The sequence below is a fragment of the Callithrix jacchus genome, chromosome 7 (genome assembly GCF_049354715.1).
Source record: "Callithrix jacchus isolate 240 chromosome 7, calJac240_pri, whole genome shotgun sequence".
NCBI classification, from domain to species: Eukaryota; Metazoa; Chordata; class Mammalia; order Primates; family Cebidae; genus Callithrix; species Callithrix jacchus.
The window spans coordinates 80279982-80287409 of record NC_133508.1 but is presented as its reverse complement, the minus strand read 5'-3'; positions in this window follow the sequence as shown (position 1 = coordinate 80287409).

Below are 7428 nucleotides of genomic sequence, written 5' to 3'. Positions count from 1 at the left end.
TCCCAAAGTGCTGAGATTACAGGCCTGAGCCACTGCGCCCAGCCTTCATCAGAAATTTTAAGCTTCCTTTAGACTCCAACCTGCTTTCTTTGTTTTATGTTAACACATATGCCAATTCTTTTTTTTTTATGCCAATTCTTTTGAGTAAAATTAAAATCTGCAATAAAAATTGAGAGGGAAATTTTCAAAAAGTAATCTAATGTCTATTTCGAAGAAAAATAGGGGAATGGCACTAACTAATTTTGAAAAAATAAAAATTAATTGTGTCAGGTAATAAAGCCACAAAAGTTAAATGAGTAGTTCTGGCTTAGACTGAACAGAGAGATAAATGAAACAGACTTGTGGCCCAGAAATAGACTCTGTACATATAATAACTTTTTTGTGTGTGTGATGGTGTCTCACTCTCCCACCCAGGCTGGGGTGCAGCAGTGTGATCTCAGCTCACTGCAACGTCTGCCTCCTGTGTTTAAGCAATTATCCTGCCTCAGCCTCCCAAGTAAGTGGGATTACAGGCAACTGCCACCAAGCCTGGCTAATTTTTTTTTTCTTTGAGATGGAGTTTCACTCTGTCGCCCAGGCTGGAGTGCTGTGGTGCAATCTTGGCTTACTGCAACCTCTGCCCCCAGGGTTCTAGCAATTCTCCTACTTCAGCCTCCTGAGTAGCTGGGATTACAGGTGCCCCCCACCACACCTAGCTAATTTTTTTTGTATTTGGAGTAGAGACGGGATTTTGCCATGTTGGCCAGGCTGGTCTTGAACTCTTGACCTCAGGTGATCCACCCGCCTTGGCCTCCCAAAGTGCTGGGATTACAGGCGTGAGCCACCGCACCTGACGAATAATTTGATATGTGATCTTCAAAGGAGGTATTATAAATCTTATTTGCAAAGGTATATGCCACAACTGAAAAAAAAAAAAAGACTGAAAAAAAAAAAAGTGCAGGGAGAAATGTGACCCAATAAATAATTATTTGGGAAAAAATCAAAACTATACAATTTAGATTCTCTCATAACCATACACCAAACATGTTTTTGTCTTTTTTAGTAGAGATTTGGTTTCACTATGTTGGCTAGGCTGGTCTTGAACTCCTGCACTCAAGTAATCTGCCCACCTCGGCCTTCCAAAGTGCTAGGATTACAGGTGTGAGCCACCACACCTGATCAATAATTTCATATGTGATTTTCTTTTTTTTTTTTCTTTTAAGACGGGGTTTCACCGTATTGGTCAGGCTGGTCTCGAACTCCTGACCTCAGGTGATCCACACGCCTCAGCCTCCAAAAGTGCTGGGATCACAGGCATGAGCTACCACGCCCAGCTCATGTGATTTTTCAAAGGTGGTATTACAAATCAGTGCAGGGAGAAATGTGACCCAATAAATAATTATTTGGGAAAAAATCAACACCATACAATTTAGATTCTCACATAACCATCCATCAAAAATATTTTTGAAAGTAAGAATCCTGAAACGTAGTAAACAGATGGAATGAGATGGATGGAGAAATCAGAGCTGAGAAAACCTCCACCCAAGATATCAAAGGTGGTTCTTTCAAGAGTGGCCTGAACAGATTTAAAGCTCAGAATCTACAAATAAAAAATCAAGTTGGGGCCGGGCATGGTGGCTAACACCTGTAATCCCAGTACGTTAGGAGTCTGAGGCAGGCGGATCACCAGAGGTCAGGAGTTCGAGACCAGCCGGACCAACACAGTGAAACCCTGTCTCCATTAAAAATACAAAAATTAGCCGGGTGTGGTGCGGGTGCCTATAATCCCAGCTACTCAGGAGGCTGAGGAGGGAGAATCGCTTGAACCTGGGAGGCGGAGGTTGCAGGGAGCTGAGATTGGATCACTGCACTCTAGCCTGGGCGACAGAGTGAGACTCCATCTAAAAAAAAAAAAAAAAAATCAGCGTGGGCCATGGGACAAACATCAGGCTGATTTGTTGCTGAACAACCTTCCTCCTTCAACAACTGGTTAACAAAGAACTAGGAACAATGTCTTCAAAAGTTTCTGAGGAAAATTATCTTGTATAAAGAAGCCCAGACCAGAAGGAGTTAAAATGGAGTGTGAATGTACAAGATATTTTCAGACATGCAAGAACCAGAAAGTTTATAATGCTCTGTGAAAAAAATTACGTGAAGGGGGGTACTCTACCAATGTGAGCAAAGCATCCAAGGAAGGTGAACACGGGGTGTGAGTTGCAGCGGCAGCTGAACGTGATCCAGAAGTGAGGAACATAGAGAAAAAATCACAAGAGCACTTGTTTGAAATTGATGTTTGAAAGATTTTTCATAAACATACAATTAAAATGCTGTTTATTGGTTTTCAATTTTTAGAATGAAAGACCTAGTTAACAGAACAGAAAGTATTGGAAGCCTTGACAATGTAAAATAACAAAAAATGGTAGTTGGAGGAGGGAGAGGAGAGAATCAAGGCAAGTGAGCTAATTTTCTCATTCTTCACAGAGAGTGATCAATAGATACTGCCTAAAAGTGGTAGATCAAGAAACAGATATTTAAATACAGTGCTGAAAGTCATGAAAGGAACTCCAGAAGAATTAAAAGTAATAACATATCTAACAAAAGCAGGAGGTAGTTCGTGTAAGCTGACTAAATTCCACACATGTTATAGCCAAGGAGCCCACAGGCACTAACGGCATGTGAAGGGCTGCCACTGGAAGAATTAAAATCAGAAATCACAGGGAATGAAACGAGTTGGAGAGAGGAGGGAGAAAAGCTGACCTTTTATTTTGGACCCTTCAAGACTGAATCATTTTTATCATATAAAAAAGCTATAATCATAACCATTTTAAAAATTATGGGACATCCGTTACAGAACAGTATGTAGCAGTTAAAAAAGTGAACTCCTGACATGGAAAGTAGTACACAATGTATTTAAATGAAATGGGCAATTTGCAGCAAGATATGAATATCTAATTCTAGTTACATAAAAAATAAAGTTTCTTATACATGTTTGTATATTCATAGAAAACGCCCAGGAGGATACAGACTAAACTGTTAGCAGTGACTCTCCTCCAGCGAGCTGGGGGGAAGAGAACGGGGACTTCAATGTTGCACACCCAGATCCTATTCAAAAGGTTTCTGTTGTTGCTTTGATAAAGATCACTTACACAATTTTAAAATTTTTTTTAAATTAAAATATTAAGTCTTCAGGCTGCGTGTGGTGGCTCGCGCCTCTAATCCTAGCACTTTGGGAGGCCGAGACAGGCAGATCATCTGAGGTCAGGAGTTTGAGACCAGCCTTGTCAACCCGGAAAACCCCGTCTCTACTAAAAGTTAATTGGCCGGGCGCGGTGGCTCACGCCTGTAATTCAAGCACTTTGGAGGCCAAGGCGGGCGGATCACCTGAGGTCAGGAGTTCAAGACCAGCCTGACCAACACCGTGAAACCCGTCTTTAAAAAAAAAAAAATTAGCCAGGCATGGTGGTGGTGGGTCCCTGTAATCCCAGCTACACGAGGCCCTAGAATCACTTGAACCCAGGAGGCAGAGGCTGTAGTGAGCTGAGATTGCGCCACTGCCTTCCAGCCTAGTGAGACTCTGTCTCAAATAACATAAATAAAGTCTTCATAGAAAATTTGGAGAATTACAAAGAACAAAAGTCACCTATCCTCACAACCTTCTGGTATATTTCCTTCCAAATATTTTTATCTTAATGCATCTGATGATTTCCAGCTTTAGGCAGATAGTACGAAGAGAGCCCTGGAGTTTAGTAGAGCTGGAAGCAATACCAACTCCACCAAATTCCAGTTGGGACCCTTGACTAGATTATTTTTTTTGAGATGGAGTTTCGTTCTTGTTGCCCAGGCTGGGGTGCAATGGCATGATCTCAGCTCACTGCAACCTTCACCTCCCAGGTTCTAGTGATTCTCCTACTTCAGCCTCTGTAGTAGCTGGGATTACAGGCGCCTGCCACCATGCCCAGCTAATTTTTTGTATTTTTAGTAGAGATGGGGTTTCACTATATTGGCCAGGAAGGTCTTGAACTTCTGACCTCAGGCAATCCACCTGACTTGGCCTCCCAAAGTGCTGGGATTACAGGTGTGAGCCATCTCGCCCAACTTCTTTTTTACTGCCCTTGCCCTCTCCAGGCTCAACACACTCTGACTCCCGAGATGGAGTCTCACCTCATTGCCCAGTCTGGAATGCATGGTGCGATCTTGGTTCACTACAACACCCACCTCCCGCGTTCAAGGGATTCACCTGCCTCAGCCTTCGGAGTAGCTGGTTACTACAGATGCGTACCACCACATCTAGCTAATTTTTAAATTTTTAGTAGAGATGGGGTGTCACCATGTTGGCCAGGCTGGTCTCGAACTCCTGACCTCATCCACCTGCCTTGGCCTCCCAAACTGCTGGGATTACAGGCATGAGCCACCTCGCCCAGCTTGAGTAGATTACTTAACCCTTTTGTACAACCTTCTCCAGCTCAACAAATGCTAACTTTATCCTTCCAGTTGCTCTGGCCAAAACTGTGGGGTCAACCTTGACTCCTCTTCTCATCAGGTCCATCAGCACATTCTATCAGATCTGCCTTAAGATATAACCAGAATCTGGCCACTTCTCTCCACCACTGGGTTTCTGCAGTCTTCTCAATGGTCAAGGATCTGGCCCCATTTCCTCTCTAACTTCACCCCCTGCTACTCTCTTGCCCCTTGCTCAGGGTGTCAGAACCACACCCACCCCCATACATCAGGCACAGTCCCACCCAGGGCCTCTGCTGTAGCTGCTCCCTCTGCCTGGATGCTCATCTCGAAGATACTTAGGCAAAACTACTCACCAGATTCAAGTCTTTCCTCAAGTCCCATCTTTTCAGTGATGTGTCCCCTGACCACCCTAAAGCAAACCTTCCCTTATGTGCCCGATCCTTTTTTTTTGACAGTCTCACTCTGTCATCCAGACTGGAGTGCAATGGCATAATCTCAGCTCACTGCAGCCTCTGCCTCCTGAGTAGCTGGGATTATAGGCGTGTGCCACCACGCCCAACTAGTTTTTGTATTTTTTGTGGAGACAGGGTTTCACCCTGTTGTCCAGGCTGGTCTCAAACTCCTGGCCTCTGGGGATCCAACTGCCTCAGCCTCCCACAGTAATGGGATTATAGGCATGAGCCATCATGCCCAGCCTTCCATCTTTCTTATTGTACTCCCCACTAATGGCATTTACCACCGATAAATACATTTATTTATTTCTCCTATGTATCACCTGCTTCCTGATATTAGAGGATGAATGCCACAAAGGCAAAGTCTGTTCCATTCACTGACGTATTCCAAGCACTTAGGATAATGACTACCACACAGCAAATGCTCATTAAGTATTTGTTGAGGGAGTGGATAGGGCCAAATTTTCTCATCAGCAAAATGGGCGTAATAGGACCTACTTCATACATTGCTGTGAGAATTACATGTAATAATATATTTCCAATAACTTGCACAGCAGTCATCTAGCCTCATTTAGGTTAAGGATGGCTTTCGAAGCAATTGGCTAAACAATGAAGGGTTAGCCAGGTGGAATTGGGGAGAATGTTCCAGAAGAACAGATTGTGGGCAGGTCTAGAGGTGAGATAGAATGGTGAGGCAGGGATGGGCACGGTGGCTCTGCCTGTAATCCCAGCACTCTGGGAGGCCGAGAAGGGCAGATCACCTGAGGTCAGGAGTTCAAGACCTGTATGGCCAACATGGTGAAACCCCATCTTTACTAAAAATACAAAAATTAGCTGGATGTGGTGGCGCATGCCTGTGATATCAGCTACTCTGTAATCCTGACTTCTCGGGAGGCTGAGACAGCAGGAGAATCACTTGAGCCCAGGAGGCAGATGTTGCAATGAACTGAGATTGTATTAATGCACTCCAAACTGGGTGACAGAGTAAGACTCCCATCTCAAAAAAAAAAAAAAAAAAGTGAGGCAGGCACAAAACTTAAAGAATTGACTTTGTGTGACTGGAAGGCAGGGGCGAAGGGGAGAAGGAAGGTGAAGCCACACAGGCCAGGTCTTGCAGAGCCTGGAAAACCATGGGGACCGTGAGGGTCTGGCAGGGTCTCCTTGGGACAGTGACTTGGTCATGTCTGCTCTGCAAGGCAGAATCACTCTGGCTGCTGTACTGGGAACAGGCTGACCCAGGCAGTGCTGAGGCAGGCTGCCTGGTGGGAAGCACAGTGGCAGTCCAGATGAGAGGGAAAGCAGCCTGGGAGACAGTCCTGGAGATGCAGACAATAGCCGTGGAGGCCAAGCAGGCAGGGTACGGAGGTAAGTGGAGGTGGGGGCGAGCACACGAGCTGATGCCTGCTTGGAATGCTGGGTGGGTGGGATGCCAACCGCTGCAATGGGGGCCCTGGAGGAGGAGCAGGCTTGCAGGGAGGAGTTAGGTGGGAAGGCTGACACTGGCAGTAGAAAGGGCAGGGACTCTAGCAGACATAGCAGACGTGGACCCCAGCTCTGGCGCTTACCTGCCCCGTGGCCTCTGACGAGTGATTGTGCGTTAAGTCTGTTTCCTCAACTGTGAGTGGAGAGGAGGATCCTTCTGCCAGCTGCTCCTGAGGCCTGGAGAGTGGGCCCAATGCACCCTTAGCACAGAGCCTACCTGGGGTAGTTCTGAGTGCCCTTCTTCCTCAAGTGAACACCTGGTATTTATCCCTTACTTGAAAATGTTTAATGGCTTGTTCTTTTATTTAACAAAGTTAATCAAATTTACTACCATCAACAATCATGTGATGGTGCCTTTTTTCTGAATAGAAATATGTCAGGCACTGAGTTAGGTGCTGGGGATACCCAGAAGAGACTTGGTGCCAGGCCTCGGTCACTCACATCCCCCAAGGAGATGGCTGCTAACACAAGCACTTCACCTGTCAGGGACACCTGCATCCCTCTGACCATCGCCTCAGTCCCCTTAGCTGCACGATCTGGCTCCATTTGGCCCACCTTCCTAGCCATCTCTCTGTACTCCAGTCACAATGCACTTCCTGGAGTTTCTCACAGAGTTGGTCTGTTTCATGCTTCCAAGGCTTTGAACATATTCCATTGCAAAAGTTTTCCCTACCTTTTAACTGCTACTTGGCAGGGCATGGTGGCTCATACCTGTAATCCCAGTACTTTGGGAGGCTGAAGCGTATGAATTACCTGAGGTCAGGAGTTCAAGACCAGCCTGGCCAACATGGTGAAACCCCGTCTCTACTAAAAATACAAAAACTACCTGAGTGTGGTGGTGTGCACCTGTAATTCAAGCTACTCAGGAGGCTGAGGCAAAACTGCTTGAACCCGGGAGGTGGAGGTTGCAGTGAGCCAAGATTACGCTACTGCACTCCAACCTGGGCGACAGAGACTCCGTCTCAAAAACAAACAAAACTAACTGCTACTCATTCTACAGAACACTCTGAACGTCACCTCCTCCAGGAAGCCTTCCCTGGGTAAGGTGCTCAGT